General features: G+C 35.7%; 1 protein-coding gene across 4 annotated transcripts in view; it reads right to left on the reverse strand.

Annotated features, from left to right (window-relative positions):
• The window catches only part of LOC110458661 (protein inturned-like), a 50274-nt gene extending 25267 nt beyond the window's left edge, over positions 1-25007 (reverse strand). The window contains exon 1 of one of the 4 annotated variants that reach the window (XM_021510473.1): positions 24621-25007. The gene's annotated coding sequence lies outside the window, so the exon portion shown is untranslated. Of the gene's footprint in view, positions 1-4320; positions 4338-11237; positions 11255-11502; positions 11587-24620 lie in introns of those variants that run through there. The other 3 variants (XM_021510475.1, XM_021510477.1, XM_021510476.1) reach the window with 3 other exon arrangements.
• Between the last annotated feature and the right edge of the window lie 2160 nt (positions 25008-27167).

The following is a 27167-nucleotide window of genomic DNA, read 5'->3' on the forward strand; positions in this document are numbered from 1 at the left end:
AGTAAATACAGAATGTAAAGTTTAACAATAGGTTTGTACACAGGGACTAAATGAATATTCTGAACACACTTTAAATACGTACTCATTAAAATTCCTATGATACAAAATCGTAATCAATACATCAATCATAAATCGCGCCCTTATTGATAGCGATTTGATAATTCAATAGGATCACTATTTACATTACATTTTATTTAACAAAAACGGCACTTATTTTTGTGTCTAAATATAAACGTTCGCTTATAACAATATCAGGTAGTTCATTCGAATCCATCAGACAAAACAAGGATTTGGACAAAACTTGAATTATCAATAAAAACAACCGTCATAGTTTTTGACACATGACTTGAAACTTTTGCAGAAAAAAATGCATTTGCCATATTAATCATTAAGTATGATAGGTTGAAACTATATTTGATATTGTCAATAATTTTACTCTTTATAGCAACATACTCAACTAGACTATCGTTCGTAAAGATTGATCTTTTTGTACTACAAGAAAATGCCGTAGAGTGAATACTGTATTGCACTCGAGGCTTTTACAACTCAGGCAATGTCAATCAACTACAAATCATATAAGGAAACAAATTAAACAAATATTAAGAAAGACCAAAGTTCAATTTTGACACTTTCATGCTTCGCATCGACCTATTGTAAGACTTATAATTGGCATATAGGTAACACAAGCCTTAAAGAGGTGCACATTGTGCAAAATGTTCACTTCTTGTCATTACCTCATATTGTACTCACCACCGTGAGGCTAACAACAAGGGTGGGGCAACACAGTCTATGGTCATTAATGTGTACAGTTACAGTGTTTGTTTTCCTTTTCCTTTAATTCTATTCGTATCGATGCATAGAGTAACCATACTATGCATAGAGCGTTGAAAAGGTTCGCATACCTCAGCAGAAGTGTGAGGTGTTGTACTGGGGGTGTTAGTCAAGCAGTAATCAGGGTATAAGTCGATTAACAGGGGAGAGAGTGCAAAATCAGATGGAATTCAAATTGTCATACGTGCATCTGCAAAATCCAGTTAGCAAAACAGCTTAAGAGATATGTTCTTTATGTTATGTTATTACATCTCCTGATGGGGTTATGTAATATTAATGTTGATTCTGAATGTGAGTGTCTTGATCAATCGGCGCAATGATGGATGGAGAGTGGGTTTTCTTGTGTGATGCATGGTCTCATTCGGATGGCTCCAATCTGACTAAGAATATCTTAAAGACGATTTTTACTAATAACACATTACATGAAAAATATATATCGTCATATTTACAAGTTGAGTTTAAACATATTTTATTGTACAATACAGCTTACAATTACATTAAAGATACAAATGGATTGGACAACAAATTATTTCAACTTCATATGCTAATATATTTACTAGTCATTTGGACTGATACTCATCTACAGCATTGTTCCTCATATTTCTGTGTTTGTCTTAAACATTAAAACTATAGCAGCTCTTTCCATTTTATAAACGTATCTTTTAATGATTCGAATTTTCAATAATCCGGTTATTTTTTTCATCTGAATACGAAATAACGTTTATTCTTAATGACAGCATGATCCATACTGTGTTCGACACAGACAGGTTCCATTTTATTGGCTTAACCAATACAGGATAAATAAACGTTAACTTTTAAACATGTTCGAACCATGCAATGAAATCCGGTAAGTGTTTGAAATTAGCAAAAACACTAATAATGCTGGAATAGAATGTCATTATTTCTACGGCCGAGCGAAGATAGAATATTTCTAAATACAGGGGACAATTATCTGTATTGTAAGCCCAGCCCACTGTCGGGTGTAAACCAGGCGATACTGTTGACGTTAAGGACATTTCCGACGGAGAAAGTCAAAGCATAATTGTTAAATCTTCCACTCGTTACGTTTTTTACATAAAGGGACATGACACTTTTCTACCATCAAAGAATCTATGTAAACCAAACGGTTGTAACGGAAATTGGTGTTTCTGTACATGACAATTCAGGGTAGTCTATATCAAAGTGAAATGTTAGCTTCATTTATCATATAAAAACGGTGATCGTAAATAGCCTAGCTCAGTGTACTGGATCAACGTCTACCAGAAATAACCAATAATGTCGGACTGGTTATAATCAGGTCTAAAAATTCAAAATATATAACATATAAGCACTGCTTTGATAGCGGCAGTGCGAACAAATTAACTGTCAAACAACGGTATAATTATAGATAGAATACACGTACTATTTTAAACAAATCTGTAAACACTTTTCAACAGCAAAGACGAAGTCTATCTGTTAATTGAATATTAATTAATAGCTTGTTTTTATGTGATATCTTCAGTATGATTTATGTCATGAGATTCACGTTTCTAGCTTTACAAAATAACATTTTCCATTACAGCCAGTACGCACAAACCCCAACAACCGACTTGAGATTATTTTGCTACATTATTTAGTTATACTTCCATAGTCGTAATCATGAAAACATTAGCACATTAGAGTGCTAATTTTATCACCATTCATCGTCTCAGCTCGTTATATTTATAACAAAATATGTGATGTATAACATAATATTTGTAAAAAGACGCAGAGTAATTGTAGAAAACGTGATTACGCGATGCATGTAATAAGTCAATAAGTAAGACTTAATGTGGACTATCACGACACCTCGCGATAACATCGCTGCCCAAGGGGTCTGTAGAGACCTGATACGTCCACAGGTTACCTCCAAACATTCCGGGGTCATACTGCCGTAATGCAAATTTATCGGTTAACAATTTCCCCTTTATATGGTTAATTGGTTATCATAATGTAACCCCCTGATCCTTACTGAGGAACATGTCAATACCAAATATGTAAATCACTCTAAAGTTAGAAAATACTACAGTACTTAAAATTCAATTAAACAATGTTAGCATTTTGAGGTATTTATCAAGTAAGGTTTGAATAGAATAAAAAGGCAATGTAGATTACAAAAATAGCTCAAATATTTCATTTGACCAAAGTCGTTAGAACATTAACTAGAAAATTAGCGACATTTTTTTTTATAATTTACATTAATTAATTCAGAACTAAAAATGTTGGTCACTATTTTTCTTTAATTGTGATAATTGATACTTTAATAACTATGTTAAAGCTATTTATCGTAACTTCTTAAATTATATTGAATAATATTACAGAATTGTGATGAAATCTTTCGAGTTATTATTTGAGATATATAAAGCTGTAGTTTGAATGAACTACACTTACGTTAAGATGTCGCCGTAATACCCTATTAAATACTTTGGCATTCGGTTTTAATGCGAATTTTAATTGATGCAATGTGATCATACGCAAAACTGCAATGACAAATGTTCATTTATTTATACATTAACTTGTTAATATATTTTATTTAACACTGATATTACATCCTAATGAACTTACAAATGGAAAGCCGCATCACATAAGATTTTCATTCAATTCTCCCAAACATTCTTTTTTTTTTATCTCATCTTAAGGTGCTAATTATAATTATCACTTATGTTCGTCAGTATTTATAAAATGCAATGTAACCCAGGAGGAAATAGGAATTAAAGCACTTTGGAAATGCACGTTTCGATCAATGAAATCTCAATTGTGATCCTGGAGGCCAAAATGGTGACGGCAAAATATTTCAGAAAAATACGAATAAGAAAGGAGTCGGTGTTGAGCCCTCATTGTCTATAGATGCTTTTTGGAACATATCTGCCATATCCATCGGTAGGATATACATTGTTGTCCTATTGTAAAGCGTGCATACACATCGTATAAAATGTAGGTCTTTACAAAGCACAAAATACAAAGCATATATAATATCGGTCCTACAGTTTGCACGATGTAATAAGGATAATTGGTATACTTAAACAACTCTGTCGTTGCTGTTGAACTATCCACTGTCAAATTGTCACATTATGTTGTTTGTTACAAACCTCTGTCGTTGCTGCTGGAATATCTACTGTAAAATTGTCAAATTATATTGTTTGTTACAAACTTCTGTCGTTGTTGTTGGATTATCTACTGTCAAAATATATTGTTAGCTACAAACCTGTGTTGCAACTGTTGGTTATCTACTGTCAAATTATATTGTTACCTACAAACCTGTGTTGCAACTGTTGGTTATCTACTGTCATAATATATTGTTAGCTATAAACCTGTATTGCAACTGTTGATTATCTACTGTCAAAATATATTACTAGCTATAAACCTGTGCCGTAGTTGTTAGATATCAACTGTCAAATACTATTGTTAGCTACAAACCTCTGTAGTTGATGATTGATTATCTACTGGCAAATTAAACTATTTGGTACAAACCTGTGTCGATACTGTTGGAACATCTTCTATTAAGTGGTAGTGTTACGTAAAATCCAGTGTCGTCGATGTTTAAATATCTACTGTTAAGTGGTACTTCTTTACTTATATTTACTTACACTATGTGTACCGAGTGTTGCACTTTTACTCGACGATGCACCCTCAACGACACCAACGCACCAGGTAACTGCGCCCCTTTGCTATCTTCTACAAACATGATACCAGTACTACACACCTCCAATGCTAGTTTGGATATATCGCATTTCGTACACTCAATCACACCAGTAAGAGTTCTACAGACTTACGTTTATACCGAGTTAAATCCATATCCAAGTTCATCGTCCACTTAGTAGTCCTAAGTACCACTATTGTCTGCCATGGACTTTCGACATACGAACCTGATCAAGTGCAATATGCTATAGATTTATACACGGGACGATTGTCTTATAAATATATAAAAAAAACGTTGAATTATAACAAAATATCACAAAAAATGCGATACAGTGATAAGCCCCTTTAAGACGACGACACTTGATTAATTGAAGGAAATCTGATAACGAAATTACACGGAAACTTGTAATAGACGGTACTGATTTGATTAAGGAAGCATGATGATAATCAGGGTATTAATGGAGGGCTACTAGCAAACCAATCGCTAGTAATGCCCTCTGACTACTGACGTGTGTACACGCGTGCTAGATAAGCGGACTGCAGGAGGTCGATTAACACATATGCGTCATTATGAACCAAGAAAGACAATTTCATCTACTGAAAGTCACGATCGGGATCTATTAATTCCTGCGATGGACGTGATTAAATAAGATATTTATTTAGATGGAAAATCTAATGCTTTATATGCAGAACGTGTGTATTAACAGAAGCCATTAATCCGAGATACCCGATAAGGTGTTAATAGCTAACACATCATTATTTTCGTCTCCACAAATTTTCTAATTATTTGAAATAAAAAAAATGTTTGCTTTACAGATACTTGATTATCTGACTGTAGTTAAATATGTTGTCAAAATTAGTATTAATTAGGAGACGTGACATTTTCAAATAATATTCAAGGACTATATACACTTTTCTACTACAAATAATGGATATTCCGAAGAAAAGACAAACTATTGTGGCCCGTTTTGTAACATTCAAGATATCTACATGAATGAGATGATAAGAGCTTTTATATTATCTAAAAGATTCAGGAGATCAGAAAAAGGAATTCCCCTATAGTGCAACCAAATCCATCTTTATTCTAAGACATATTTACAAAACGGTTATAAAAATTCCAGGGTGCAAAAAAATAATGAAAAGGTACTGATGGTATATTTTAGCCAAAACTCTGATATTTGAGTAAGCAATACGGTTGTCGTAGCACTGAAATTAAAAACAAATTCAGAGTTTAAAATATCGTGCCGTGTTAAGTCTATATAAATTTTAGAATTATTTTAGAATAACACAGGCTTAGTTCATTCTGTCTGCATACTTTCTAAATACTAAATGTAGTCACTTGTTTCAAACCATCGTTTTACTAAATCGGACGAATGTCAAAATATATTGTTATTTATGACATACCCGCTCTAGCTGTTTCGGTTACCAGTCATCGATTCTATACGACTCATTTGCATAATTGATGTTTTTATATATGTATCTAACCATCTAGGATCACTCGCAGAGATTATCGTAAAATCTAATATATCATTGAGGGAATGAAACAATGGCTGTACTTGTTTCTCTTATTGTCTCTATCACCGCAAATAAGTTATTCAAATGAATGTTATAGAAATAAGAAGTCGCCAAAACTAAATATCTTTCAGTACATTGTCACCTAATTCGTCTTATAATCTTCCATTTTTTTATCCACAAAAATAATGTCTGTAGCCGTTAGCGTCACTGTTTATCGATCACTGCAGGTTTTATGTGCCGCGTCCCATGTTTCGTCCTCGCTCGTAAATCTGTATGACAGTTACAGTGATTACTACGGACGGGGATAGATCGTCACCAGTGTCCGTCAACAAATATAGACAGGCTAGCCCTAATGTTCTACTGTAGTGTTAGCACTTCACACGCACCTACACCATTATAAAGTAACACTCTATCACTAGCATGGACAGTTTATCTTATAAAACGGTAAACATGATCAGTATACAGCAATTACGTTAACTCAATATATAATACCTAGATAAATAACGTGATTGTGATTGCTGTCAGTTTAATTCACCCAACCGTGATGTAATCTTCAAAAGTATACATCAGTAAAATCGATACGCGGTAGAAATTATACCTTCCCAAAAATATCAGTAATATGACAATATAAAACGGTAGACCGGCATCGATCAAACACCGACCGAAATAGATACCAAAACAACAGTGCAAAGTGTTAGTGTCATTAAAACGTATTATAACTCATTGTTTTAACTCGATATTGGACGGACAGTTACTTAGTATTACCATCATATATCATAGTCTGTCTCTCTGTTAGGTAATTCAAACGTGATAATTACCCTTCAAAACAAAGTGTTCTGTAATGGTTGGGATTCTGAATTAATTAAAATTACCATGACAAGGATCTAATTAAAAAAAAAATTGGCCTCGGTGTGTTTTCATGTTTTATTTTAAATCTATATGGCGATATACTGAGGCGTTGTTATAGAAGTTATATTAAGTACATGTAAACTTTTGTTGTGCCCGTGTACTTGTGTAGTGCAAATAGACTGTCACTTGTACTCAAGCCAGATATCTTCGGTATTAACTGTCATCCCTTCTCGTGTATGTAATCATGTTCTGATATACTAGTATAGATTTATTGGAGGGATTGACAGTTACTGCAAAATACTCAATTGGATTTCAAAGGGTACTAAATAGTGATGCGTTAAATAAAAGAAAAATACCAAGGTGTCCACATACAAGGGCAAATTCAGAACTCAAAATCGAAAAATGAAAAAAAACAGGAACCGAGGAAACATCTAAACACCAGTAGCCATCGTAATGTGAAAAGTCAAATGCAGGAAAAAATAAAGATCATCAGAAAATGGCGAAGAATTTTGCCCATTGGTAAACTGGAAGCTTTTCATGCTGTCAACCGTTAAGTTTAAGTGTCATCAAAACCATAATTCTAACTCAGAATCGATTGGAGAGAATATAGCCAGGTGTTCCGGAAGGTACAACACCTGAACTTGTTTGAATTGCCAATAGTAAACATTTATTTACACAATCCCGATACTAAGACCAGGGTCTGGAGTAATCAGTCTTTACACGTGGACTCCATACAGAGGGGAGACTGGTATATTTTTACTGAGGAAAGAGATCAGTTTCAACAAACAGAGATACTACATACTGTGTCATAGATCGAACATTTAATAACGGTAAAACAACTTAATCTTTACCACATGGAAAACCATCTGTAAATAACGTTTCCAATTGTAAAAACATGTGTGTATAAGTAGTGACCAAATCCAGGCATGTCTAATGAATGGGAGTATGTGGAAAGGAGACATGGTTTGAGTTAAAGATAAACTTATTTCCAATAAATATTTTTTATAGGAAATGCAGCCGTAATAATATAGACAAATACTCAAACACTGTTTAGTCAAGAGTTTTGTAGAAAGATTCTTAATATCTTTAATATGAGTATCAGAAAAAAGACGAAGCTTGTAATTTGGTACAACTTTTTCTTAATTTGATTTATGTAATGCCTAATCCACACGCCTTAGTAAAAGCAATGCCAAATCAAACGTCAATCACTTATCTCAGTACGTAAGATGTATATGCTCAATAAAACCGTCAATTATATGGGCCGGACTAGGGTTATCATGTTGCATCTAGGATACCATGTCCTTTTTAAACATTTTATTTCATTAAGGTTGTAATTTCGAAAGTCGCTATTCTAGATTTATCAGACTTGTCGAGCACTAAAGTATCACAACCCCTTTAACATCACAAAACGTATAATCTTGGCTACATAGCTTCCCAGTCACTACCGAAGTATTAAGCCTTGAAATATGAGCTTAATTAACGCGTTGGAATTCCAATAGCAAGCCACAAAATAGTTCATCAAAAAGCCCAAACTTACCAATTTGTTGTGTCCGTCAGTTATAGCGTCCAGTTGATAGCGAAATGTATAGATCTACTCCCATCAACCTGTCACACGTAACTATTTACACAAGACAAGGCCCAGAGTCACTGTTGGATCAATACGGTCCGTTCATGTCGAATATGAATGAGTGGGGCGTTGCATGTTCACTGATTCGACTTCTAAACTCTTATTTACTTGCCTATCCATCAAACTGAAAGTTTTGAGACCACAGATTAAAGTTTGATACAACACATTAATTCCTCGACTATAACAAAAGATTAATGGTCGGGGGTATAAAGAGAGAATGGCTGGATTATCAGGAATCGACAGAGAGGTCAACAGTTTACTGACAAAGTGATGGGTTAATACCTCCCATCAGCCACATATCGACACACGGTAATTAATGGAGAACAAAGCCTGGACACTCCCTCACGTCGTTAACGTGCTACGGAATATACATATGTCTCCGGTATGGCCATCATCGTGTCCTTATTTCAGTCGTACCTCACACCTACTTATATTAGTGGGATCACATTTAAACGACCATGTTTTATCAATCTACAGTAAGTTAAAAGCACATTAATAAGTATTTGTGTATTTAAGATTTGCATCACATCAAATTTATCAGCATTTTTGACAAGACAATACACAAAAAGTGTCGAATTTGTTAGCTTTCTTTTAAAAGCAACACTAATATGTTATTGAAGTTTAAATGTGTCATTTAGCAGGAGAAATTGTATATGTACTGATATGTACTTAAGCCGGAGTTTGACTGCAATAATCAATCACTCCAGTAACAATTCCTAAATAACGGGTTCAGCATGAGAAAGCTGTGAAATAAATAGATGCGTTTTACAGTTTATCTAGCAATAACTATTAACTTGCATGGCACAACGTTGTTCTTAATTTGAACTTTACCTTGATACAATTTAGATAATATCAAATAGGATAAAAGTATTTTTTTAAATATCCAGAAACTTCTAGCTGGATAAATATATTGAAGTTTCATAAACCAACACAAAAGTAAACAACTAAACAAAACATAATTAAGTTAAGCCACTCGGATCTAAAAGATCTTAACAATCACAAAATCATTAAAATCGAAACCTTAAAATGTTTGACAAAAGACTTTATCTTGCAAAAACATATCGCCACTGCCACAAAATACAATAACAAATTGTCACAAAATACCATAACACTATTGTCACAAAATACCATAACACTATTGTCACAAAATACAATAACAAATTGTCACAAAATACCACAACACCATTGCCACAAAATACAATAACAAATTGTCACGAAATACCACAACACCATTGCCACAAAATACCATAATACTATTGTCACAAAATACCACAACACCATTGTTACAAAAAACCACAACACCATTGTCACAAAATACCACAACACCATTGCCACAAAATACCACAACACCATTGTCACAAAATACCATAACACAATTGTCACAAAATACCATAACACTATTGTCACAAAATACCACAATACCATTGTCACAAAATACCACAACACCATTGTCAAAAAATAGTATAATATTATTGTCACAAAATACCACACCATTGTCACAAAATACCACAACACCATTCTCACAAAATACCATAACACAATTGTCACAAAATACCACAACACCATTGCCACATATTACCACAACATCATTGTCACAAAATACCACAACACCATTGTCACAAAATACCACAACACCATTGTCGCAAAATACCACAACACCATTGTCACAAAATACCATAACACAATTGTCACAAAATACAAATAACATCATTGTCACAAAATACCATGACACCATTGTCACAAAATACCATAACACCATTGTCACAAAATAACTTTACACCATTACCGTGATAACAATATTTCAGTTGTTCCTTGAACAGTTTATCATCAATACTTGTCAATTCACGGTGTCTACAGCCCTTGACAGAGTGAAGATCCTGAGCTAGCGGACATGTTACTCCCTGGATCAGTCAAAATGCCAATAATTCTATTTTAATATACACATTCAAACTAAAGACACACTTTATCAAACATAATCCTATTCAAACCACGTTGCGATATAACAATGGAATAAGGAACATTTTTAAATAGATGGCATCGATTATAAAAGATTTAAAATAGAATCAACACCACTGATACCTCCACTGTACTATTTACATCAATAAAGATCAGTTTAGCTGCCGTCAACACAGGATCAACTAGATTTGAAATATTTATGAGGCATGACCCTACTTACGTGTTAAGTAATATAAATACATGGAAGAGATTATCACATCCTTGACACTGCCACCTGTGGAAATGAATGCATAAACAAACGGGATACTAACATCCTGCGCATGAACCATCATACCTGTAAATGTTTGATAAATAAAACACAAGGTGATTTGCTATCATCAATCTGTAACATAATTTTACACATTCCAATATATCATGCACAATGTCCTTTATAATACAGTTACTACCAGAATAGAAATTCAATAAGAAATGGAACGATATGTTCTCCAAATCAAAGCTCAAACAAGCACATTGGAGAAATATTTATAAATTTGAAAGTTTCGTCAATGATAAAATTACCAATATTTGACAAACCAAAAATGAAATATCAAGAGTATGCGAAAAAAATACTCCGAGGTTAACAAGCACCAAAGCTAAATTGAAAGTGAATATATAGAAAAATAGAAATTCTACAAACACAGACAGGCATACATGACAGTAATAAAGGCATGTTAGTTCGGCGCTTGTCGTCTGCTCGCGTAAGCAAGCCAATATATATCGTAGTTTGCCTTCAAAGAATGTATTAAAGAAAGACCAATCGTACCGCAACAATTGGTGAGTAATGTGGAGACCTGTTCCTATCCCCCATGTCCCCTGACACTTTCCCTCCACTCAGGAGTAAACCAGGAATAGTATCACTGCACTGTGTATACTGCGTCCCCTCTAACGTACGGTACCAGGAGTAATACGTATCAGTCCTCATACAGATGAGAAAGTCACCTGAGGACATCATGAACAATATGTATCAGCTAGATCACACTGCCATACAGTAACTAAAACACTGCTGATCAAACGAGGCGGGTACTCACCATGTCAATTCTCATGTGCAGTTGTTCTCGTGTGAAGTTGTTCTTTCAATGAAAGTAAGTATGTGTCAATATGCGGAGTATTGGACTGGTGGTGAGTGTTGGTAGACCCGGTTCGTACAAGGGGGCTGGTACCAGTCCTGGCGAGGGGACCACCAGATAGGAATAATTAGCTGTTACTTAACACACACTAAGTGTATAGCACAATCGTTAATCGTAAATATGGAAGCTTAACTTCTATATCTTGTCAATGTGTCAACAACGGTTAAGATTTTTGCTCACAATATAGACATTTGAAAGTGCCTCCGAGTAGGTCAAATATCCAAATATTTGTGGTGGGGATTCCAGCCGGCGTGGATATAGCTGTTAATCCGATCTTGTGTAGTACCCGGGTGTATAACGATTCACCCGTTAGCTTGAATACATTATATATATATCTATCAAAAAACCAGGCCACAATTCTAAAGGACCTCGATTCACTTTTTAACAGTTTCGGTAATTTTAACCAATGAAAAGTTAAAAAGCCACAATTGTGAATCTATTTTTGCGAGCTGGATTACTCGATCTTATGCCTTATCAGAAGTGTAGGCCAGGCGGTGAAAACTAGAGACAGAGAAATGAGAAAAAGATTCACACGTGTTTTGACGTGACAAATCCAATAGGTTGACGTATTTGAAGTGGAGTATATAAGAGAGGTGTCAGTGGGCACAGACACAGAACATGATATACAGGGGTATTACCTCCGCCGTCTCGCTGTAAATAACGTTACTGATCGATAACACCATACCTATATGTGGTAATTTACATCATCGTGTAAGTACACTGAGTCGGCAAAGGGATGTCCATGCATTGAGAAGTAACACAGGTTATAGGTTGTGTACTGGGTAGACAATGACTAGTTTGGATGTCTATGTATTGAGATGTAACACAGGTTATAGGTTGTGTACTGGGTAGACAATGACTAGGTTGTATGTCTGTGTATTGAGATGTACCACAGGTTATAGGTTGTATACTGGGTAGACAATGACTAGTGCGGATGTCTATGTATTGAGATGTACCACAGGTTATAGGTTGTGTACTGGGTAGACAATGACTAGCTTTGATGTCTGTGTAATGAGATGTACCACAGGTTATAGGTTGTATACTGGGTAGACAATGACTAGTTCGGATGTCTATGTATTGAGATGTACCACAGGTTATAATTTATACTGGGTAGACAATGACTAGTGTGGATGTCTATGTATTGAGATGAACCACAGGTTATAGGTTGTGTACTGGTTGGACAATGACTAGTTTGGATGTCTGTGTATTGAGATGTACCACAGGTTATAATTTATACTGGGTAGACAATGACTAGAGTGGATGTCTATGTATTGAGATGAACCACAGGTTATAGGTTGGGTACTGGTTGGACAATGACTAGTTTGGATGTCTGTGTATTGAGATGTAACACAGGTTATAGGTTGTATTCTGGGTAGACAATGACTAGTTTGGATATCTGTGTGTTGAGATGTAACACAGGTTATAGGTTGTATTCTGGGTAGACAATGACTAGTTTGGATATCTGTGTGTTGAGATGTAACACAGGTTATAGGTTGTATTCTGGGTAGACAATGACTAGTTTGGATATCTGTGTGTTGAGATGTAACACAGGTTATAGGTTGTATTCTGGGTAGACAATGACTAGTTTGGATATCTGTGTGTTGAGATGTAACACAGGTTATAGGTTGTATTCTGGGTAGACAATGACTAGTTTGGATATCTGTGTATTGAGATGTAACACAGGTTATAGGTTGTATTCTGGGTAGACAATGACTAGTTTGGATATCTGTGTGTTGAGATGTAACACAGGTTATAGGTTGTATTCTGGGTAGACAATGACTAGTTTGGATATCTGTGTGTTGAGATGTAACACAGGTTATAGGTTGTATTCTGGGTAGACAATGACTAGTTTGGATATCTGTGTATTGAGATGTAACACAGGTTATAGGTTGTATACTGGGGAGACAATTACTAGTGTGGATGTCTATATATTGAGATGTAACACAGGTTATAAGTTGTATACTGGGTAGACAATGACTAGTTTGGATGCCAATGTACTGTGCTGTAACACAGGGTATAGGTTGTATACTGGGTAGACAATTACTAGTGTGGATGCCTATATATTGAGATGTAACACAGGTTATAGGTTGTATACTGGGTAGACAATTACTAGTTTGAATGTCCATGTATTGAGTTGTAACACAGGTTATAGGTTGTATACTGGGTAGACAATGACTAGTGGGGATGCCAATGTACTGTGATGGTTCACAGGTTGAATGTTTAATGGTGCGCATAATAAAACGTTTAAACATAGAACGATTATGCAGATGTTTCTTTCAGAACAAAATATTTATTCACATTAAAGTTAACTTAATTTAATTTCTTTATTGTTTATGACTATTATATTTCTTTCATATAACTGAAATATTGCTATCAGTTAATAGTCATGATTAGTGCTTATAAGTTGCACGTAACACACACACACACACACACACACACACACACACACACACACACACGCAGACCATACCTTTAAAATTCAGTATTAAATACATTTGTCAATCATCACCTTGATTTTCCTGGATGTGTTTTCGGTTTGCTTCTGTACGCTGTATATAACTTCTGTCGTATGCCTTCATCCACTTGTATTCGTTGCACCAGATATATATGTGCATATGTATGCATTTTATTTTTCTTCCCTCAACTTTATCATAAGTAATGAAATGTTGTTTTATTGATCGATCTTACATGTTACAGAAGTATAATATTCAAGCAAAACAGGTCAAGCCTCTTGTTAAGTGTAGAAACAACATCACTGGTTCGTGTAAGTCAACATGAAGCCTCTCAGTTCCGTGCTGATAACTTAATATCCTGCGTTGTAACACGGTTTATCTGAAGAGGCAGACAACAAAGCTAACACGGGTGGTAAAACACTCGAATGGAGCAAAGACATCCAAATCAATCTACAGAAATCGGCGGGAATCCCTGAGAGGGCCCATGGGTTATGACACATTACAATATTTATAACGACAAACCGTGATATGTTTACATTTCATAGCCCTAGAGATTCCATTTTGAGGGAAAACACGTATATGCAAGTTTACCTCTGTGTACGTTTTTATACATTATCTGTCTCTTTCTAACAGAGGTATTCATTGTTTTGTTAAATGTTATGTAAAGAAACCAATACCACCACGTCTGCAGTTAAGACGATACCTTTTATCATAACAAGGGGTTTAATTCTCGTTTTCATTTTTATTCCCAACTGAACTTAACCCAATATTTAATATCTCAAGCATTTGTTGATATAAAACGAAATGCGTGAAATGTCGTTTACCCAGGTATCAACGTTTTGTCTAAAGTCAAAAGAGTTAAGCATAAAATCTCTTTAATCACCATGATTGCCTTTCCCCATGTATTTGCTATCTAGGGTATTTAAGTTGTTACTTGGTACTCGGTATACGTAACAGGTGGTAAGTGACCACGGCACTGCATTCTTACTGACAACAAATCGTGTTCCTGTCGTGAATCCCAAGATCACCCGTCGTTTTGACATAAGATTCGGACTTTCTTGGCGTAATGACTTTTATTAATAGGAAATTTATATAGTAGGCCCAAGATTACCCCCGGACACATCCAGTACTCGTTCCCATTTCTTTTCAATTGAAATCAATCATTGAAAATTCACAGGGGGTACATGGTATTTTAATGCGCAAACAGCCTCATTTGTTACCAAATGGTGAAAACAACGCCCCAATAGAATAGGATATTGTGTTATTGACTAGGTCCAGTGGTCACATGTAATTTATAGCGCATTTAAATGCCATTTACCCAATAACGTCTTTCCAATATTGTTTTTTGTCGTGTGACAGAAGTCTTTCCACCGCAAAAAGTTTCGGAACTCTATCGATTATGAACTATTTCTGACAAAAAAAATCCAATAAATACACGTTTTTACTTTTGGAAAACTTCGATTTACGATCAGATAAAAATAAAATATCGCTTTCGGACAAACACCAAACAATTAAGGCTAACAAAACTTTACGTCATACAATCTAAAAGCATATAGATACAGTTAGGTTGTGTTCAATAAAAAAAATAAAAATAGCATCAACAAGCATAACCAAAGAACGGCAACCAAAATAGAAACACAACCAGCAAAAATAATGACAGATATAAAGAACACCAACAAATCTGGAGCCTACACTACACTGTGTTATCCGAAACACGGATGACACTCTTCACATCGAGACAAAGGTATGGTTTAACAAAGACCAGTGAACAGCCAGCTTTGCTACAGCTAGGTTTATGTGAATTAACACCGTATGCAAATACGCGTTCACATCGGACCTCACCATGTACTCTTCATTCAGAAAGATTATCTCCATAGATTTTTACCTACAATTGGTGAGGATCTTTGTATGTTAACACAAGTATGATTAACCGGTAAAATGTTCATTTACCTACACATGCCATTTCTGAATACTGCTAATTAAGTCACTACATAGGTTACTCACATCAACACCAACCTATTATCTACACGAATGTAAATCTTAACATTCTCAGCGTGAAAACCTCTGACATTATAACTTATCAAGCAGTATTCCACTTAGGAGAGCGACTTCCTCATTGACAAACGTTGATTGCACTACCGGGAGATCTGAAATGTCTTTTGTGGAGCATTTGTGGATTGGGTCGAAGTACAACAAACCTTCTCTTTGTATTATGCAACAGAAAAGGTACACCGTTATACACACGTCTCAAGTCTGAGAAAGGTCAGCGGGGGAATTGTACTTCCACTCTACTGCCTGTCTCTCTGTGCCATGATTGATAATGTCATAGCCAAGTCGAATGAAGCGATTTTTATTGATCAACATTTACATTTCAAGCTTCGATAATATCAAAGGGAACACGTGCTAGAAGTCACGAGCTTACACCTGTAATCGTGTTAACATGTATTGTGTTGTATACTGTGTCAGACGGACGGTCATACTACATAGGTATATATCTAAACCAAGGGTTACATACACGATAAATGTTAAATCTTTAAGAAACCTTCATTATACCGAACGCTATTCTGAGACAGGTATGTTTTCCTACTTAAGGCATTTATCAAACAGGTGCTTTCTTAAAGTAAAATGTTACATCGATGTTTCGTAAAAGTCATGTGAACCTTGTGCGGAATGATATTCATTTCATATAATGACAGTATACTACAGAACTCGTTAGTACATAGTTTATATGCCTTGTCTGTATAACCCTTGGTATACACATTTCACAAAGTATACTATAGGACTCGTTAGTATATAGCTTATATGCCTTGTCTGTATAACCCTTGGCATAACAATGTCACAAACAGATGAATACTGCAGACACCTGCATTTCATAATACAGATCTATATTGCTCGTAAGTCATTTAAATATAAGAAAACTTATCCTGATTCCTTTCTCCTCTTAAGCTTTTATATGCAATATGAACGAGACGAAAAAGGTTTGCAAGGCCACGGTAGAGAAGTCAAAGCTAAAGATACACTGCAGCAGATACACAATGTTGTCTTCAAAGCTTCTCTTATTTTTATCATGCAAGATGTCGCGTGAGTTTTCCCACAAATCATTTCCTGTTTGTAGACCTATCACGACAGCAAACAAGATATACCGTGCTACTTGAAAGGACATGTTTTGAACCAATGTGTGTCAGTTTTACAATTTGCTCTCCAAACAAACTGAAAAGATGAAGGAAAACATATTGATTTTACACCATGTCATGGTTAATTATTATATTTAAGCATGGCACTGAGTGTAACATCCAACGATGTTCCAGTATGAAGGCTTTCCTGGACATCACCTTCACTGGCCGAAACTTAAATGTAGAAACGTCAAAACAAAAACAAAACTCAAATCTGTTAAAATAAATTTAGATCAATTCAGGGTGAGCTATTCAACCTTACACGACCTATTACCATCACGTCCCCACCTAAATGTCTTCAATTTACGTATTCTGTTGCCATTGAATACTCTGAAATCGGAACTATGAGTTGTGTTTGTGTTAAGCACCAAGTGTTATTCGTTGTCCGGTGCTGTTAACCAAGTCCTACCGTACAGGATGTACAAATTGTTACTTCATTGTTACCCCATTTAACTTTGTCACCTAATTTTGCTGATAATGATTGTAAGTAATGGAGAAAGTTAAAACTAGCGACTAGTAAGTGATTAGTCTGGAACTAATGTAGTGGAGCTATTATTGCGCGATACCATTGAGAGTTTATGCAGACAAAGCTTCACCATCGACCTGCACCGTTAATCACAAACGCTCGCCATACTCAATGTGTCTAACGCTAGAAGTCAAAAGCATTTTATTTGCTCAAGTGACATTATTTTATACAAGGTTTATTTACTAACAAACATGGACGCCTTCACTCTGCGGGGTACCTGTAGATAAGTTCCGAAGGGCAGGACTACCCATTCAGACACACTCTTACTTTTAGTCTAATCTATATAATTTTCTTGCATTAAGATCTTCTATGGGGTCTATACATTTGTTTAAAAGTAAAAAGTCAAGAACACTGCATACAAAACGTCAACATTTATTTAACGTTTAGCAAACATAAGTATCAAAGGCGTTTGTCACGAATTCACCCTTTTATCTGAGCACAATGTAATATTTCTGTTTCATCCACAATTCTGTGATATATCAATATAAAACGTCTCCTCTGCCAACGATTGTTGATGATTGTGGATTGTTTGACACTACTTTAAAGCACAAAGTATTGAGGGAGTCTTTGCATCATTAAAAAAGTGTTTCGACAGACAAAACCCTTAAGAAAGACTTCGGAATCAAATTGTATGATTAAGTGGTGTGGATTCATCCTTTGCTTCACCGCATTAATTTCTGTCAATATACAGACACTGAAAACCTAAGCCTATCTATTTCTTACTCATACGAACCAAATGTCCTTTCTAACAGAAGCAGAAATGTATGTATTGTTAAACGATTTATTTATGGTATGATAAATGATATTCCGACCTGTGCAGGTGCGCGGACAAAAGCTGTATCATAAACAATAATCATTCTCATAACAACAACAACAACATCTCTGTAATGAATCCGACTCTCAGTTATTTTTCATTTAAATACAAATATACAGACATTACATTGACAGTATACATTAATCAGATAGCATTCCCCTCTTAGGTCAGCAATCTATGGCATCTTATATTCTCATCGGTGAATTTCCAAGAAAACGACTTAATTTTCTCATTGTTCCTTATGTGACGTTTACACATTTTCTAAAAGTTTAATAATCATAACGACATACTTGTATAAAATACAAACGTTTGAAAGTAAGTGAGCACATTCCTATGTGACTATAAAATATTTGTATATAGAGACAGGGTTATAAGGCGCCCATATACCTCAGCACACAAAAAACGGCTATCCTAACGCACTTTCAAAGGATCACTTAGTTAAACCATATATCATCTGATTAAATCTGCCACTGCCGCGACCACTTTCATATTTTTTTCAATAAATGTTTGAAATACAGAGCACAAAACAAAATGTGAAACGCAGTGAAGAAAAATAGATCATAACTACTTCTCGGATCATTGATCTGACCATTACGGTAATGCTTTGGCAAACAAACCTCTTTGGTGCGTCTCTCTAATGATACTGTAAAGCTAATGGAACTGTTTGACAACAGTCCGGGGTATAGATATGGGTGCCCGCAATATTTGGCGAGACATAGCGTTCAGTTTAATAAACCATGACCTCTGCCATCATTGTGCATTCCAAGGCTGAAAATACTATCCATTCCCACCAGTGTTCAGCGCTCTCTATATCAGGTATCAGGTTTAAGTGTTTGTTGTTTTATATTTGACAGTCAGTGAACAAGCTCGATATATAATGTGGGTAAAAGGTTGTTAACATCTATTTACTACTAGCCTCCAAACATATCAATACATGAACCATCGTATATTGGAAAAAGCCAATCGAAGGTGGTTTAAAACACTAAAAGAAGGGGTTTAACATGAAAAAGCTTCATTATCTCTGGAGGTTAAAGCTGGTTTAATGTTTATTTTATCGAGGTCAGCTGTAAGTAACATGTTTAAAATTGAAAAAAATGTTGTGTTTTATCACGGTTGTGGATCTTGTTAACAGAACAATTACCAGGTAGTATCTAAAGCACTAGTCTTTTAATAAACACACAGAACAGTTATAGGGTAGAACTTACAGCACGTGTGTGTTTAATTAACACACAGAACAGTTATAGGGTAGAACTTACAGCACGTGTCTGTTTAATTAACACACAGAACAGTTATAGGGTAGAATTTATCTACCCTATTTTCTATCAATGTGTGTGTCAGTTATGTGCTAAAAATAGAGACACACCAACACCGATATATATATATATATATAATTATAATATGGATGTATAGTCAGATACATTATTAAATTACATTTTTATATATTTTATATAGTGTGCCTGAAACAAAACGTGCAAGCGACAAGCGTCTCTGATCTGTGTCAGAGTGTGGTGTGCTATATATATCAATATTGAATTTAAAAAAAAAAGACGAAAAGAAACTCAAGCACTAGCCTGCTTTAATTGAAATACACAATAGTTACAAAGTAAAAGCTAAACAAATAGCCTGTTAGTTAACAAACAGCAGAGTAAGCAAGTTAGATCGCAAATAATTAAAATATTGATTATCAGAATAGTAACTAAACAGGCCGTAAAGAAGGACTAGTCTGATAATATGCACACGGAAAAGTTATCGCGCAAAACCTAGAGCACCTGTCGGTTATTAATATACACAGAATGTTACGAAGTAGACCCTGAAGCACTTGTCTGCTAATTAACACGTTCTTGTATAGATTTACAGTTAATGTTTTTAACAAAGTATGAATTGATGATAACCTTAAACATATTTTGCACTTTTATTTATCACAAAAGCACCTGGATAATTTGACTCTATCGAATGGACATTAATTATGTATAAATTAAAATTTGAAAAAAATGGCAAACAAAATCAGATTTTTAATCGAGACGAAAACGCAAAACAGAGGGGACAGCAAAACAAAAGGAAAGACAAATTAAATTCCAACAAAATAGGGAGGAAAATAAGGAGCTAATGAATGCCACACGTTGCCTGTGTCATACATGACACTCCTCATAATGTCTAACGTAGATCATCAACTATCAAAACAAAGTGAACCATTCCATAATCAAGATACACATGGAAATGTTATAGATAGAAATCAGGTCATCATGATGATTGTCAAATTTACAAGTATATCGGAGTTTCTCTGGTGGGAAACTCCGGATAAGTAAATAATTGGTCAATATGATGCCTTTTCTGGAACTTCCTGTTACAGCGAAAAGCAGGGGATGTTACTATCAGGAAAGGAAGGTTACCATACATGAAATTAACGTATATAGACCGTGGGTTTACCCATGTTGATGCTACTTTTCAGGTATTTATGAACTTTAAAATAACATGTGAAGTACTTTACATCTGTAATATGACAAAAGAGTTAGATTATTTTGAAACCATTTTGTGTATCAAATAGGTTTAGTATTTATTTCCACAACTCGAGTTGCTCTTCAGGAACTTCAGCCGACGTGTGGAGTCAATAAATAGTCTAAATAAGAACAGTACAGTATAGACCTCATATTAGCTGTCTAATAGTTATTTTCGCAAATGGTTATTCAGAAGTATTAAGTTCCTTTCTGTATATAGCAACACACTGTGTAGCCTTCGATTGTCATTACCTCATTTACAACCTGAACACACAGGATGTTTATTTAATTTGTAACACATAACTAGTCAGCCTTTATATTCATGTATATTCTATAAAATGTGTTCATTGATCGGAACAACTGTTGGAACTTTTAGTGATAGACCCTGGTAAATAACCTCTCCACTAGCCAGATATACCGTACAAGGGTTTTATCGCGGACCAATACATAGTGTCAACACCACTCGTGTGATCGGTACAAAGTATCAATGTAAGTTGCCGTATGTCATTACTCGGCCCGTCTAATGAGGTCGGTGTCAAAGAAAACCACATCTTCTCCTTTACCCTACAATTATGTCCATAAAAAGAGCACAGGTTTACTTATAAGTACACATCCCGTGGGACAAGTGGTTACCAAACGGTCACAAAGAATTCCTTTCTTATGGGATAGTTGATATCATTTAACATTGCGCATTGTATTCTATCTATTTCGTTCATAGAGCCTTAATAAAGATACAAAGGAGTGTCAATGCATTTGATAAAAATAGAACGTGTTAACAATAATGATAAGTTCATGGTAGAAATGGGGACACATTCGCCTCATGATCCCACAGTTTGAGGACTTCTGTGTTGTTTTTACAAGTTTTATTGCGTCCGGGTTAAGTTTAAAGCCAGTTCCTTATCCGGAAACACCATGCTTAACCTAGTCATCAAGTTAGACTGACAGTCGGAGAATCAACCGAGTTGATTGCTTTCGAAAGAGGGATGATTGAATGACCCCTGATATAGAGCTAATATATAAGCGTCTGATTAAATAGCCGTCTAGCGACCTTTGTTGGGGTTTATATACCTATCAAAAGATGCTAGCTATCCGCCCATAGTCTATTACATATGCTTGTATGGAACGAATCGTCAAATATATAATTCACTTAGTCAATGGCAGTGTCATTTATGACTTATGGTCGTGAATTCTCATTTTGCTGGGAAAATAATTTCCCTTTTTGGCATTTAAAGAACCATTTGTGAGCTAAGTGCACAAGGTTTGGCCCGAAACTGTTTCTTTTTCGCTCTTTTTCTGACACGTATCACACAGGCGGTGGTCCTTTAGCCCAGCTGTGTACCTGGGAAGCATTTTCTAGGCTCATACAAATGTTTCTGAGTCACAATAAGGCGCTATAGAATTTTATATACTACCGGGGAACGGTTAATAAATCAGGAATATTTAGCAATCTATATCCAAGTCAAACCGTTGTGAATCGGGATTGAGTATTTTCATTGTAAACTTATGTCTTTTAGTGGTTATTTATCTACGAGTAGAATGGAAGTGTCCTTGAACTTATCTACCTATTCCCAAAAAGAGGAAGGATACAAATGTTTTTCTTGTTAAGTGTAACACTCTTAAATATTTTTTAAAAAAAATATCATTCATTCATTTCACCCAATACGTGTCGTATTAATCGCGGAATTCAATATCATGACACAACATTTTTCAGTTGGCAAATAAATGTCTATAATGAAGGTTCACGTGCTATTCCTAAACGCTATTTACCTGATTATGAATGCCTTCAGCTTTAATAAATATACGCGAATAAGCTTCAACACGACAATAAATCGAGATAAGTTATAAATATTAGAGATTGTAACGTAATTAGGTTTCGTAATGTCAGATGTAGTATTTATGTCAGGTATCTCCCATTGTTGGAGCATATCCGTACGTAAGTCCCTTATAGGGTATTAGGTAAGTATACACAACTATATTGTTTGCATAGATGTGTGTGATTGTATTGGACTTGTCCAGTGTTATACTGACGGGTTAATGAACCATACCTCGGACTTAAACTCGTTCCTTTCTTTGCAGTAGTTTCTTTAATTATGTTTATGATAAGCGCGATAAAAGTACGGGTCTGGCGGAACACATCCCCCACAGACGGTAGGACAGGGTATTAACTAACGTTCAGGCGGGGGGGGGGGGGGAATAATCAACATCATCTTTATACTGGATAACACTTTATTAGGTGTTTTATTGCTCCAAATACATTCTTCATATAATCAATTCTTTTGTTTTAATACACACAGTGTATTTTAATGTTATTTCTTTAGTGCCGATAAAGCTGTCACTACACGTTAGATGATTTTTTTGTCAAATTAGAATTTAATGTCAGCACTTAAGATTTTAGAACAGATAATGGCAAACTGACAATACTTCGTATACCCAGAAAACCTGTGTCTTTATTTGCAATTTGGTAGGTTTTCTAATATTTAGTATACTCTATACTAGTAGTCTCATTTGATTTGGTTTTCGCTATCTTGACCGATTTATATATTTCTTACCCCATCAGCACATGTAAATACATGCACCCAGTTGGTTGTGCTGAATAATTGGTTGAGAAGAATTTGAAAAATGATCCCTTGCTTCCCTTCATCCCTTCAACTACTGAAATACTCAACCGAACCTATTTCCATCTGAAAATATCATGGTTGATTATGTGCACTTTTTTACCAGTCGTAGATAGAAGTTTGCTTTTCAGATTTAAAAGATTTGTTTGTGTTATTCTACGACAACTCGACGGCGTAATAAAATGAGGTTACTATAAAAAAAAACAGCTGATTATTTTATTCACAATATATAAAACTGTAAATCAAATTAAGTTTTAAAGCCTGTAGTATTTGATATATCATTGCTACGTGTTTGACAACCTAAGATGATAAACCATTCTATATACAATATCTATGCATCCATAGCCGTTCGTCACTAAGCACACCAAGCTTGCTATCAGGTAAAATTTATTAAATTTCATCTACTTATAACTTTTTATATAAGTTTCAAATATACTTACCTCTATAAAACCACACAATACTTAGATAATGTGACCGATTTGATTCTATATCTGATTAAACATACTCCAATGACCTGTTGCTATCACCGCTAACCACTATATTAAATAGTAATTAAATTTTAAAATAGCAATATGCCATTATAGTGCTGTCTCGTGTATAGGTATATGGACGGCCATAGAACGGCTCACATTGTCGCTCTAATTGCATAGCTTTATTCAAAAAGTGCACATTTAATGATATTCAATCGAAAATACTTTTCTTGTCCTAAAACTAGAATAATCTTTAAAGCAATAACTGATTTAGGTACTCGTGTGAATGTCAGCTGACAGGTCCATTATGACATGTGCCCTTCTGATGTATAACGGTGTGAGGGTGTCTTACCCCATTCACCAGGTAATTATCTAAGCTGAAATATATTGAAACCTATCCTCATAATATATTACCATATATTTAAAAGATAAGATATCATAATTAGATAAAGTAATGATAGTATAATACTTACGTGATGAGAGAGGTGCTGACGATAAGTCAATGCCACAACACACCAGTTTCCACTATCACAAGGTATCGTGAAATATATGTCAATATAATCCTCCTCGTACAATGTTTTCTAAAGATGCTAAAAACGCTTCGTGAATGGATGTCTGTAGAATATATATCAGATGTTTCAAAATGTTTTCTTTCAATTAATCCATAATACGACAATTGCATTCAAAAATGTCAGATAAAATATATGTAAATGTATAAATAAAGCCTATGCAAGAACGCTACACAATACTAAACTAACACGATATACGGTGTTAGCTGGCACGTAGTGAGTAGATTAAACCGCCACCCGCCTGCTGCTCCAATAGTGAACAGCTTACTCCGTGTACCACTGCCTGTATGTTCGGCCCTCACTGCCGACCCGCTTTCTCTGATACACTATATGTAGCTAAATATTTATATAGAAATGTAAAAGGGGTATTCAGTACAGCGAGTTCTCAGTCAATGCTCGGCTCTGCCTCATTAAATTCCTATCTAATATAGTGTTTCGCGATTGTGCGTCCTCAATTGGACCGTTTGCGAACGTTTGATAACGGGACTTAGTAGGACTTGTAGGGTAGCATTGGTGTAAGAGTACATTGGTATTTACTGTGAATCACACTGATCAGGTCCATTAATAACCTCGGAGGAGACACTTCTTATCGCCATTATTTCACTATCTGTGTCAATGTCCTGATCACAATCAGTGAGAATAGAGATTATTTTCGTGGTGGATATTCTCGTGGAAAGCACAAAGTCATTAGAGGACTGGAAACAGGTTATTAACTTTGTTTGTTAAAATAACAAGACCCGCTAAAAGAACTATTGTAATATGACATTGGGCAACATTATCATATTTTGACTTTGTATTGTGACGTCATAATTGTCTATATGGGATCAATCTGCAGTAACGACAACACTTTTATCTAACCGACATATGAAGACTGTGTCCTCAGATAATGGGGCCATTTCATAGTCGCTTTTCAGTATATGTCGCTGACATGTCATCGACCTGACAATGTAGCATGACGGTCATTTCATTCTGACTACGAAGAAAGAACAAAGAAAACAAAGAGGGGCCATGTGAATGCATTCGGTGCAGCATATCAAGTTAAGTCGCTTCCGAGTCTCCAACAACAGAGCGCAGAGGAAAAGCTCGATTCTGCTGGCGTCCCATATAAGTTGCCTCTCCATGCAATACGATACAATTCTTCAAAAACCCTCATCGTGAATGCAAGATAAACCTTACTAAACGCAGAGTGTAAAGCCGTCGCTTTTTATCAGAGAGTAACAAGGTGAGAGTATTTCACCTGTAATTTTCGGTATTCTGTGTACATTAAGTCGCAAGTAAACACCTCATAGGATTGTGCTACCCGAACTTTCTTCCTCTATGTACTAGGCAGTGTTATCCTACCAAGACATTCTTCCTCTGTGTACTAGCCAGTGTTATCCTTCCCGAACCTTCTCCCTCTATGTACTAGGCAGTGTTATCCTACCCAGACTTTCTTCCTCTGTGTACTAGGCAGTGTTATCCTACCGGGACTTTCTTACTCTGTGTACTAGGCAGTGTTATCCTACCCGGACTTTCTTCCTCTATGTACTAGGCAGTGTTATCCTGACCGGACATTCTTCCTCTATGTACTAGGCAGTGTTATCCTACTCGGACTTTCTTCCTATGTGTACTAGGCAGTGTTATCCTACCCGAACTTTCTTTCTCTGTGTACTAGGCAGTGTTATCCTACCCGGACCTTCTTCCTCTGTGTACTAGGCAGTGTTATCCTGACCGGACATTCTTCCTCTATGTACTAGGCCGTGTTATCCTACCCGAACATTCTTCCTCTATGTACTAGGCAGTGTTATCCTACCAGGACATTCTTCCTCTGTGTACTAGGCAGTGTTATCCTACACGGACTTTCTTACTCTGTGTACTAGGCAGTGTTATCCTACCCGAACATTCTTCCTCTATGTACTAGGCAGTGTTATCCTACCAGGACATTCTTCCTCTGTGTACTAGGCAGTGTTATCCTACCGGGACTTTCTTACTCTGTGTACTAGGCAGTGTTATTCTACCCGAACTGTCTTCCTCTGTGTACTAGGCAGTGTTATCCTACACGGACTTTCTTACTCTGTGTACTAGGCAGTGTTATTCTACCCGAACTGTCTTCCTCTGTGTACTAGGCAGTGTTATCCTACACGGACTTTCTTACTCTGTGTACTAGGCAGTGTTATCCTACCCGGACTTTCTTCCTCTATGTACTAGGCAGTGTTATCCTACCAGGACATTCTTCCTCTGTGTACTAGGCAGTGTTATCCTACACGGACTTTCTTACTCTGTGTACTAGGCAGTGTTATTCTACCCGAACTGTCTTCCTCTGTGTACTAGGCAGTGTTATCCTACCCGGACATTCTTCCTCTATGTACTAGGCAGTGTTATCCTACCCAGACATTCTTCCTCTGTGTACTAGCCAGTGTTATCCTTCCCGAACCTTCTTCCTCTATGTACTAGGCAGTGTTATCCTACCCG

The sequence above is a fragment of the Mizuhopecten yessoensis genome, unplaced genomic scaffold (genome assembly GCF_002113885.1).
Source record: "Mizuhopecten yessoensis strain PY_sf001 unplaced genomic scaffold, ASM211388v2 scaffold9685, whole genome shotgun sequence".
NCBI lineage: Eukaryota > Metazoa > Mollusca > Bivalvia > Pectinida > Pectinidae > Mizuhopecten > Mizuhopecten yessoensis.